The 12191-nt window shown below is 38.7% G+C and overlaps 2 long non-coding RNA genes across 7 annotated transcripts in view; both read left to right on the forward strand.

Annotated features, from left to right (window-relative positions):
• LOC141584173 (uncharacterized) overlaps positions 1 to 3280 on the forward strand; it is a 38208-nt gene extending 34928 nt beyond the window's left edge. Inside the window, exons 2-3 of the long non-coding RNA XR_012517111.1 lie at positions 935 to 1055; positions 2485 to 3280. This is a non-coding gene — a long non-coding RNA (uncharacterized LOC141584173). The remainder of the gene's footprint in view (positions 1 to 934; positions 1056 to 2484) is intronic.
• A 6847-nt stretch (positions 3281 to 10127) lies between these two features.
• Positions 10128 to 12191, forward strand: part of LOC120361154 (uncharacterized) — a 34041-nt gene continuing 31977 nt past the window's right edge. For 5 of the 6 annotated variants that reach the window (XR_012517441.1, XR_012517439.1, XR_005577512.2 and 2 more), the window contains exon 1: positions 10128 to 10302. This is a non-coding gene — a long non-coding RNA (uncharacterized LOC120361154). Of the gene's footprint in view, positions 10315 to 12191 lie in introns of all 6 variants that reach the window. The other variant, XR_012517442.1, reaches the window with a different exon arrangement.

The raw sequence follows: 12191 nt of genomic DNA on the forward strand, positions 1-12191 counted from the left end.
TAAAGAGATCATGTTGGAACCTCTTTAATAGCCTCCATCTTCAGCGGATTCGTGACTGTGGAAAAATTCCTAACTAGGCCCAAGGAGAAAACCTAGGAATTCTAACCACCAGACAGACACCGTGATGCCCAAGTCTTTGGAGTGTTTAAGAATTAGCTAGGATTTATGTAATGGGGCAGAGGATACAAATTCCAGCATCTGAAAGGGCTTTGTATAACCTCCTCCCTTTAAAAATGGTTTGGCATGTCAGATGTCATCTGGCCCTGACAATTTACATGTCACATGTCTCCTTCCAGAGACAGAGAAAATGACAGTAGTAGCAGTAGTCTGGGGGCCTCATGGTCTTAGGGACACTGAGAGGACAATGGGCCAATGGGCCAAGGTGCCAGCTGTGTGGTGGCTGGGCCAGGCTCTGAGGCTAATTAGGGCTGCCAGACTTGAGGGCGCCCCTGTTGCTCTTGCCCTCTGCAGGGCCCCTGCGGCTGCTGAAACTGCCTGTAGAGTGAGTCAGGCCTTGGCACCCTTCGACATTTGTTGAGTTTGGTCTTCTGGCCCCCTCCCTCCTTCTGTCTTCTCCAGATTTTTTTGATGCTCCTCCTGGCCAAACTTGCTCTCAGTAAAGGTATTGATCTTCACCTGACATTTGAGGATAAACTTAGGTTGACTACTATCTTTCGAAATGGGAGGACCATTCATGTTTTCCTCAAATGATGCAGAGATAGTCATGTCCCCTAGAGGGGTTAGAGTGAATACTTTGGGGATCAGAAAGATTTCTCAGATTCCCTGAAATCACAGGATTGCTCCTTCCTTAAAGATGATTGACTCCAGGGGGAATTGCTGCAAGGTGTCAATTCAAACCAGAAACCATCACCACCTACCTCCAGCTGTCAGTAAAAGAGCTTCCTACAAGTAACTCTGATTTTTCTTTTTCCAGGGAAGAAGCTGGGCCAATCCAGAAGTGCTTCTATCATGCCTTTATCTACATTCTCCTAGAAAAGTACCTAGGCACGTTACCTAAACCCACTGTGCCTCAGTTTTCCTCATTCATAAAATAGGTATGATCATAATAGTACCATCTTATAGTAGGGTTAAATCTCATAGTATATGTATAAAATCTTTGATGAGGGCTGAATACACAGAAATCACTGTTGGGCCTAGTTACTGCTTACTTCTGAGGCTTGAGGAATAATGAATTGGGACCTAACTTTAGAATAGTGCTATAGGATGAGGCTTTTTGTTTTTTATTGTTTTAAAATCAAAAGGACAAAAATTAAGCAGCCAGCCATGTTTTCTCACTTTGGACATTTTGGGGCCCACATTGTGGGAACCTATCTCTAGGAACCCCTTTGGCCTTGAAGAGGTTCTCCTACTCTGGCAGAGTACATGGGGACATAGTCACATTTAATTTTCTGGATTGATTTGTCATGTACGTTTGTATCTTAATTCTAGTTTGTATCATTTCAACCACTGTTCCAAAACAAGAAGGAAATTTTCTCTCAGCATACAATACTTATAAAGATAAAAGAAGAAAGGTAAAGGAAAAGGAAGAAAGAGAAAGGATGAATTTTGAAGACATGTAAAAATGCTATTGCTATGTTAATCCACAAAATCCTAACAAATCCTAATAAATCCCATGTTTTAGCCACTGCTGCTTCTGCTAAAGGATGTCTGCTTTAGTCCATTGCGTGTTGCTATAAAGGAATCCTACAGACTGGGTAATTGATTTTTTAAGAAGGTTTATTTGGCTCATGTTGGCGATGACTGAGAGGTTCAGGATTGGGCATATGCATTTGGTGAGGGTTCAAGCTGCTTCCACTCATGGTAAAAGGCAAAGGGGAGCCTGTGTGTGCAGAAATCACATGGTGAGAGAGGAAGCAAGAAGTAGCGGGGAAATGTCAGGCTCTTTTTAACAACAGCTCTTTTGGTAACTAATAGAATGAGAACTCACTGAACATCAATGGAGAGCCTTAATCTACCTGTAAGGGATTTGCCCCCATGACCTAAACATCTCCCATTAGAAGATGAAATTTCATTATGAGGATTCAGAGGGGAAAAGCATCCAAACTATAGCAGTGTCCTAGTGCAGATACCACTTTAATATTGCAATGACATGTTTATGTGTCTGTCAATCCTGCTAGACTTAGCTTTCTGAAATCTCCTGTATCCTCTCTGTATCCTTTAAAGCCAGCACAGAAGGTATAACAGGTATGTGTGAACATCTCAGCTAGTTATTGACTTACCTTTCAGTTAATGAGAATAGTTGGAAGGGCTGAGGTGAGGGTTTATTCTAGGGATATACAGTCTAATAGGAGAGAGAGGATAACATGGTATTCAAGAAGAGAGGCCAGGTATGTCGGTGCCTTCTGGAGCCCAGGATGGTGTTGCTACCAGATTGATGGATATTCACTCTGATTTGTCCCTGATGCAGCTCATTACTCTAATGTTCCTCTCTCTCTCTCTCTCTCTCTCTCTCTCTCAAAGCAGAGACTGACAAATGCAACACTTCATTTTGGATGTGGAGTCCTGGAGGCTTGACTGCTCTATATTCTCCTACAAACGAACCCTATTTGGAAGTTCTAGCAGAGTCTACTTGTACACCTGTGAACAAAGAACGGTACTCCTCTATCAGGGAAGATCATCTTCTTTGACCAAGCACACAGCTTCAGGAAGAATGAACATGGAGCTGTGTAGAAGGAAGGGGCCACCTAGCCAGCCAGATCAGCCACAACAGCACTCACTGACAGAGTCCCAATGGAACCTTTTTTCTGCTTGCCTATGCCACTGGATTAAACATCATCAGAGTCAGAATTTGAGACAAGGTTGTTTTTATATTCACTCCAGTGGCAAACTTTCAACAGATATAACAATGCCTGGAAACCATGCCTGGGACATGAAAGTCACATCTCAAAAGAGCCAGCCAATATTCCAAATTCTAAGGGCTGTCCCACTCCATCTACAGCCATAATCATGTCTCTTATCCCCAGTAAATCTCCAAGCAACCACACTATTACTAGCAAGAAAAGGAAAGAAATGTACACTTCAGGAGAAAGGGTATCTTTAAGGCACTAACCAGAGCTGGTTTGAGTCACCTGGATAGAGTGTTTTGTGTATTTTTGTGGTTTTATTTTTTTCTCAACCTTTTAAATTCAGGGTTATTTCGAGATGGGGAGTTAAGAAAGCAACAAGTAACCACAAGGAAGGAGATCTAAAAGGAAGGAGAAAAGTTGTGAGCAAAGGACAGTGAACAACTGATTCTAAGGATGATGAGGATCAAGAGTGGAAATGCTGTTTTAATAAAACATTTGCCATGTATCCTATTAGAATCGTTGTCCTCCTTGCCCTTAACCCTGCCTCTTAGGGATGGAGAAAGGGAGGCGCCATCAGCACAGGAAGTCAACCCCTCTGTGCGGCTCTCCTGCCCAGAGCTTGGCCACTCCCCTCGCCCCCAGGGAAATCTGTTATCACAGTACTTGCCACACTGCATTGAAACTGATTTTCTCATGCAAACACATCAGTCCTCTCAAGCACAGGACCAACTTATTCATCTTGATACCTTCAGAGCCCAGGATGTTAAAGAAACATTGTTTGAAAAGAGTTGTAAAATTTCCTCCATAAAACACAGTAAAAAGGTAATTTCCATTTGCCTAACTGCTTAAAATTTTTAAATTGGAAGCCATGTATAACTTCCTTTCTTCCTAATCCTGTGACCGCTAAGAGTAAGTGGCAGTTCTTAATGCAGATACAGCAAGAAAGGTTGAAGTGCACGCCAGTACCTGTGGTGGCAATAAGGTACACCAAAGTGCATGATGATTGTGGCTTGGCATGTTTCTCCCTTGCTAGGATGAAGTTTGGAGTTGGCTGACAGGTCAATGCTTCCTGAAAACCCCCAGCAAAGCCAAGCCCAGCATTAGGAGCACAAATGAGCCACTAGGGACCCAATCACTCAGCGTCAGAACAAAAGGAGAAGATGGGTCCTCTGATATCAAAACCAAAATTCATCCTGATGTGAGAATTCTTTATTCTTTCTGGGCTCCTTTCTTCCCCTTCTATATTTTTCCACAAGTTGTCACAAATCAGTTGTGGTTGTTACAAGTGTTCCTGGAAGCTGATTGTTAGCCATAATATTAACAGCAACAATAGAATCTCTCAGGGTGGGCCATTGTCTTTAGCACTACATATCTAAAGTAGATCTTATTTGAAATGGTTTAAAATGGATAGAGGACATGAGATGGGCACAAACTGCCTAACATCTTTATCACTGTCTGTGCATTTTGTCCTGACGCCCACACCTCTGCATCACCTTCCTCCTGGGTACCCTCCCATTGTGCATTCCTGTATGCTTCTTCCTAGTATTTGGTCGTCTCTGTTCTGCTGAGAATGGCATGCGAAACAACTGCTCGTGGAACTGCTCTCCATTGTTACGGAGACAATAAAAGGATGTCTGATAAGTATCTTACGACAGATTTTTCTACAGCTGAAGCATATTGGCGGCATAATTTTCCAAATTTGCATTCTACCTGTGGCTCCAAGGAGCTAACCTAGACTCCTTGCCAAGGGAGAACATTGTTCCTCCATTTCTAGAGGCTGCAGGCACTTACTGGATTATTATTGATATTGTCTTAGAGCTGGTTCATTCTCACACTACTAACTGGTAGCTATAAATCTCTGGCTGCTCAAAAGACTCTTGCACTGTCTCAATGTTTCAGGAAAACCTCTTTGAAAGGCACATGAGCAGGTATAATGTAGTCTGTGTTTTCAAATATATATATTTATATTTAAATAAACATGTAGAAAATCCAGATAATTTTTCGAAAGGTAGGTTGAAAACAGTGGCTTGCTCTGTAGAAGAGTCACAAAAAGACAACAGAAAATTTTCAGAGTCTGATGTAATAGCTATGTTTACTCTGCTGGAGGTTTTCAACAGAGGCTCAACTCTCGTTTTCAAGAACGTTCTAGAAGGGTATGTTTATGTGAGTTGGAAACTACACTGGAAATTTTTTTTAATGCTTGTTCTATGATGCAATTTTTCTCCAACTCCTTTAAATAAAGGCATCCCTATATATTTAAAATATAATTAAATTAAAGAAATTTCAACATAGATGCTATTCTGTAGGAATGCCTGTTGGCTGAAACAAAACTGTTATTTATAACCCTTTGACCAACTCTATTTATTATGTGTGTGCAATGTGTAAGGCATGATACAAGTATTTTGGATATCAAGAAGGTAAAGACACCTCACTTCAATCTGAAATAGCTATTGAGGAGACAAGTCATAGGTCGATAGATAATTACTTTTTAAAAACCAAATGGTTGCTTAAAACTCTTTGCAGGTGATTTGTGAGTTCTGATTAAGGAGAGAACATTCCAGGATACAATATTAAAAGCTTTCATTGAAGAAGTGGAATTTAAACTGTCCTCTCTGAAGAATTTTTTTACTTATGTATTTCTGCTGCATCTGTTTAATCATATATTCCTGGTTAATAAATTAGCCTAGAATAATAATTTATTTTATCACTTTCTGTGTCTCTCAGAAAATCACAAAAGTAAACAGAAAAATAAAAGTAGGTTTTCAGGACAGTTAGAATTTCAGAAGGTAAACACATGGGGAGAGGTTATTATTTATTGACAACCCATGTTTTTAAGAGTCTTCGTAATTATTTAGCATCTTGATTTCATTCCTTCAGTTTAACCTTGTTTTCAGCATAATCATGGTCAAAATAAGAACAAACAGCAGGAGGCAAATTAATGCCTCCGAAACCCTAGGTCAGGATCATCAAAGGGACAATGATTGCAAGATTTTAAAATTGTTAAAAATAGCCAGTGTGGTTCCTTCTAATACAATGTGAATAATGAGGAAGAATTTCAGGGATTAGACTGAATTTCTGCATTTTATAACATTTGGTAAACATAAAGTTCTTCCATTTTCTGTTCACCATATGTGCCATATTTTCTATTAGCATAAAATTCCTGTGTAAATAATTCAGATTCAGTGACATAATTATTATTCTGTTAAAGTTAAATAGATGAACAAAGCTATAGTCTTTTTACTCGGAAAGTAAAACAGCTTCTCTGGGCCACTCATATATAGAGATGTCCCTTTCTTGCAAATATTTTTAATAATAGTAAATCTTGTTTAGAAATCAAATGTCTGTTATGAACTGGCTTCATGATAGAATAATAGTTCCCTTGACCTGCTAATTATTTTAAACTTTTAAATAGAATTGATAAGATGTGCTTCCCACTTACTTCATCTGTTCCCCAATCAACTGGGTTTCGGTCACTTTTTTCGTCTTGATTTTTTCGGTGAAGCAGAAGAAAGCAAAATCAATATACAAGAAGCACCCAACTTCATCCACCTGGGAAGAATGAAACTGTTTACAGGCCTTTGTAGGACATGTACTCAGCCTGATGCTAATGACTCCTTTGTATATAAAGAAGTGAGCCTTGGTTCAGACCCTCAAAGAGCTTCCCTTCTTGCTAGGAAAACAAGGCTCCTTGAAGTGATCTAATTAGCCAGTAAGATTGTACTTGAGTGAGTCAGACTAACAATATTAGGAGTAAGAGACACACAATTGGGAATCAGAGAAATTGGGGAGATGCTCAGGAGAAAGTAGGACCAGAACCGATCTTTGAAATAAACCTCATTCTGGACAACCATGAAATCAGTAAGCACTAGACAGAGGCCATTATGTTCACAGGCTGGTATAAAACAGTCAAACAAACAGAAACAACATTAAAAACAAATAAACAAAAGAATCCTTCCTGACTGGAGCAGTGGCGCCCTTGGGGAATAGTGGATGTAGGTCAGTCAGTAGCTAAAGGTGGTCAGGTAATGGTCGGCTCTGAAATTTAAGCAGAAGAGCCACACGACATGGTGGTCCCTGAACTCCCATAAACTCTTGTAGGGAAACCTAGAGAACCCAAGGCTGGAGAAAGTATCACACAACAGTATCAAATAATCTGTGTGTTTTCTCAATTTATCATAGAAGTAGTTAGGAGGTAAGTTAGGAATAAGTTATCTCATTGTAAGTGGTGTTAGGATTTTTGTTTTTAATCAATACTATTTCTTGAACTTTTGATAACTGTTGCTGATTGGCTTCTAGCTTAATTCTGAAAGACATTAGGCGTGAAAGAGGCAAACAATCATTTGGAATTTGACAGCTTGATTTTTGCTTTGTTTTTAAGGAAGACTGGAGCTTGAGGCTCTAGTATTGTATTACATCTATCACATATTTATTACAGTCAGACATGGTGGCTGTTCAGGGTAATGACTAACAACACAGACCTTAGAGTCAGAGGCAGATTGGGATTGAATCCCAGTCTACTTCCCAAAGGCATATGATAGGAGATTGGTTAGGGCAGTGGGAAAAATTATAGGAAAGACAAACCTTCTTGGAAGGTTGGGAAATTTTGCAAAACCTTCGGGAAAGGGTTATGGCTAAAGGCATACAAAAAATACAGAATTTATTACGATAGTCAGTTGATAGAAAGTACTGATAAATTTCATAATGAGTTCAAACAGATATTTAAACAATGGCAAAGAAAATTCATGGTTTCTAATGTTAGACAATATATAATGTTTCTTTTAAAATATAATCAGATAAGCAAGCATCACTAGACATTTAATGAAAACCAACACCGCGAAAATAAATATTTATAAAAACAAATAGTACAAATGATATGCTGTACAGATAATAGAAAAAAGAAATAATAGCAAATGGTTTTGCTTTTTGCACTTTACTTTCAAAGTAACGGGGATGATACTACATTCTTAAAATACAAACATAGTGCTGTGACCAAAAGGGGCACTCAGAAAACAAAAGTATTGAAAAATAAAATACAATGATCAAATTTTTTAAAATCAAGAGAAGGACTGGAAAAAATAGGAACATAGAGACATACAAAATTTTTAAAATGATGAGAATTGAAAGATGAATTCAGTAAATCCAACATCTATTTAGTAAACATTTCAAAAGTGAGGAGAGAGAAACTGAGGGGGATAAATAATCTAAGAAGTAGAAGTTGTAATATTATCAGAGTCTTCCGAGTAAATGCTGAGTTGGATAAATGAAAAAGAAAAGCTGAATGCTGACAAATCAACTTTACTTAGAAGTATGTCAATAAATAACAGATCTAAACACAAAAGGTCAAAAATAGTTATCCCTTGGGAGTGGGACTGGGGATCAGAGAAACTGATGGAAGACTTCCTTTTTCCTTAGAGACACTCTAAAATGTTTGACATTTTAAAAAATGAAGAAGAATTCTGGAGAAAAGTTTTACAGAGATGTAATACTTAAGTTGCAGTTTAATGGATAGTTAGGCTTTTTCCCCCTTGGGCATAAAAAAAAGGGTAGTTATTCTAAGCAGAAGGATTGGGAAGAGACATGGGCATAGGGCATGGCCTGTTTTAGAAATGACAAAGCATTCTGTAGATTGTAGCATCCACATAAAGGAGTAGGAAAGAAATGAGACATCTGAGTGAAGTAGGAGCCTGAGCGTAAAGGGTCTTGGAAGCTCTGGAGTTTTCGTTTTTGTTTTTTTTCTGAGATAGAGTCTCATTCTGTCGCCCAGGCTGGAGTGCAGTGGCACAATCTTAGCTCACGGCAACCTCCGCCTCCCAGGTTCACGCAATTCTTCTGCCTCAGCCTCCTGAGTAGCTGGGATTATGGGTGCCCACTACCACGCCTGGCTAATTTTTTGTATTTTTAGTAGAGGCCCTGGCTTAACTATATTGGCCAGACTGGTCTCGAACTCCTGACCTCATGATCCATCTGCCTTGGCCTCCCAAAGTGCTGGGATCACAGGCATGAGCCACCAAGACTGGCCCCAGCTCTGAAGTTTTTGTACAAGGTTTTTCATTTTAGAGCTTGGGAGATGCATCTGTATGACCTGAAACAGGGGATACTGGAGGCAAAGTAATGCCAAGAGGACACAATGAAAAAGCAATTCTTCAAATATTTAGCAAGCAGAGTCTATAAAGTGCATGAAGAAGTTCCTGACTTCTTCAGTATGCAGCATACTGAATATATGACTATTACATGTGGTAGAGGAACTCAGGAAATATTTGTCGATTACTTTGGCACACCAGTACCTTGAAAAGATTCAGTAAGATGATTTGCCTGAAAACCCCCACTTGTACCATGCCTTCTAAAGAAAAGAGCTCATACAAATTTCAGGTCTCAGTGTGTATTATAAAACATTGCCCTCATTCTCATTCAGCCCGGACCATCATTCTTGGCATTCTCAAAAATATATACAGGTCATTTTAACCTTGTATGTGATGGATAAACATTCACATCACAGCAGCCAAAAATAATATCCATTTTAATCATTGTAAATTCTGGGCCAGCTGATGAGCCCTTCAGACTACAAACAACTTTAGATCTTCTCTCTTCTCTGGAAGGGGAACAAGAGGTGGGCTTGTGTATTTAACCACTCCCTCACCTTTAAGTAAGATCTGAGTTTACAGAATGGTTTCCTTTATATGAAAGCGACTAGGTTTGCTGAGTTCTGCAGTGTGGAAGGAAAGGTCACAATATAAAAAGATATTAGCAATATGTGCTAATTTTTTATGTTTTAAAAGGATAAGAGGCAGAAATATGAATCATTTTCTTGCTTTGTAATGAAAGTAGATTCATGGTTCTACTTTCTCATCTAAATAACTGAGGGGTGAAAGGCTAATAAGCAGAGATGCCCAGTATTCCAAGTAAGGCAAAATGCTGGCCTAGTTCCACTACAACTGCTAATACCACACTCTTACCAAGGGAACTAGAAGTCTTTTGATAGCTGGGCTAGCTGCCACTCAGATTCACACAGAATGAGAGGCATCTGAGGACATCTCTGGACACACGTCTATTATCACACCTTTTCAACGACTCAAGATCTACAAGCATATCTTGTATCATATATCTTTTCTTTCCTTATGGGTTGAATTATATACTCTCACTGCTCCCCGCTACCCCGAATAAAGATATGTTGAAGTCTTAAGCCCTAGTACCTCAGAATGTGACCTTCTATTAGGGTCATTGCTGATGTAATTAGTTAAAAAAGTCAAACTGGAGTAGGTTGGGCTCTTGATTCAGTATGACTGGTGCTCTTTTAAGACAGCCATATGAAGACACAGAACCGTGGGGAGAAGGCCACGTGAAGACGGAGGCAGAGCCTGGATGACGCTGTGAGAAGCCAAGGAATGCCAGAGGCTTAAAGGAGCTGGAAGAGACAAAGAAGGATCTTCCCCTCGAGGCTTCAGAGAGAGGATATCTGAGCACGCAAATTGATTTCAGACTTCTAGCCTCTGGAACTGTGAGAGAACAGGTTTCTATGGTTTTAAACCACCCAGTTTATGGTACTTTGTTACAACAACCCTAGGAAGCTAATACACCTTTCTTAATCCCTAAATATAGATAAATGGGAATATAGAATTAACCTTTTGGTTAAATTCAGCAATCTCATTATAGATTATAATAATTCTCAATATTTTCAATATTTTTATCAATTTTTTGTAGATGTTATACTTAAAGGTTACATAACTCTTGCTTTATGGACACAGTAATTTATTTTAGAATCCCCTGTTCGATATTTAACTTGCTCACATTTCATTCTTTTTTCTTTTTCTGTTCTTGAATTCTAAATACAATTACACTGAATATCTTGATATGTTAATATTTGTCTACTTCCTTGACTAGTATTTTAGAATAAGTAAATAGAAATGGAGTTACTGGCTCAAAGGACATGATATTTAAAAAGGTTCCTAGTATATGTTATCAAATTGCTTCCCATGGATGTTGTAGCAATTTGTCACTTGAGCTGACATATTAAAAAGGGTCTTTTCGAGAACTGTATCCTAGCAATAGGGTAGATCTTAAGTATTCTCACACCACACACACAAATGGTGACTGAGATGAAAAAATATGTTAATTTGCTTGATTGTAATGGTAGTCATCTCACAATGCATATGCATATAGAAACATCACATCTTATACCTTAAGTATACACCATTTTTATTTGTTAATTATGCTTCAGTAAAGCTGGGAAGGAGAAAGCATTTTCTGCTAATTTGACTAGTATGAGATTTATTGCTTTAATTCCTTGAATACTAATGTGAAACCTTTTTCCCCCAAAACGTTTATTAATGCTTAGAATATATTCTATGGCACTTCTGCCATTGTCCTTCATTATTATTTCTTAAATAGAGTCTTTGCATGAAATCTATTTTTTCTTTTCATACACAGTATATTAACATTTTTTGGTGTCCTCGTTTGTAATATGAAGGTAGTAAGAATAAGCATTTTCTGAGATTGCAGTAAGAACTACATGTGCTGAATATACTGTGTACCAGGCACCAAATAGGTTCTTAATAGTGGGACCAATTCATTATAATTTTCATATGGGGCTAAAATCAAATGGCCTGCATATACTGTCACTTGCCTGCTTTCAGGTTAGGTAGCACAGCTGCTTTGACTTTTCAAATGAATCTCATTTTCATTTGTGTAGTCATCTTAGCCTTTTTCATTTTCACTCTGTATACTTTGTTCAGGTTGAACTGTGATGGAGGAGTTAGCTGGGCTGGAGGCTCAGCATATAGAAATGCACAGAGACATAGGAGCAAGTGTATTTTGGGGTAAAGGTTCAAATATTAACTCCATGTACTGCTAAGTGGGTGTCTTAGACAAGTCAACTCATTTTTATGCCTCAGTTTCCTCTTTTATAAAAGAGGAAATTAATAATGTTAAGTATCTCTTAGGTTGTTGTGAGGAATGAAATAAACTCTATTCATGATCTATTGCTGCATACCACATTATCTAAAATCTGCCAGCTGCTTAAAATAATAATAATCACATATTACCTCACATAGTGTCTGTGGGTAAGAGATTCTGGAGAGGTTTAGCTAGGTGGTTCTAGTCTGAGGTTTCAGGAGGTTATGGTAAAGTGGTCATCTGTGGCTACAGTGATCTAAGGTTTGGCTGAGATAGAAAGAGCCACTTCCAAAATGAGGGCTCATGTTACTGGTACGTGAGCACTAGCTCCTGGCAGAAGGTTTAAGTTCTTTGCCATGTGAATCTGTTTCTAGAGCTACTTGAGCATCCTACCAACATGGCAGCTGGTCTTAGCGTGACCTAAGACAGAAAGCAAGGAGGAAGTTGAAATGCCTTTTTGAAATTTCAAAAGTCTCATACCATCACTTCTGCCAC

Source organism: Saimiri boliviensis, chromosome 4 (assembly GCF_048565385.1).
Source record: "Saimiri boliviensis isolate mSaiBol1 chromosome 4, mSaiBol1.pri, whole genome shotgun sequence".
NCBI classification, from domain to species: Eukaryota; Metazoa; Chordata; class Mammalia; order Primates; family Cebidae; genus Saimiri; species Saimiri boliviensis.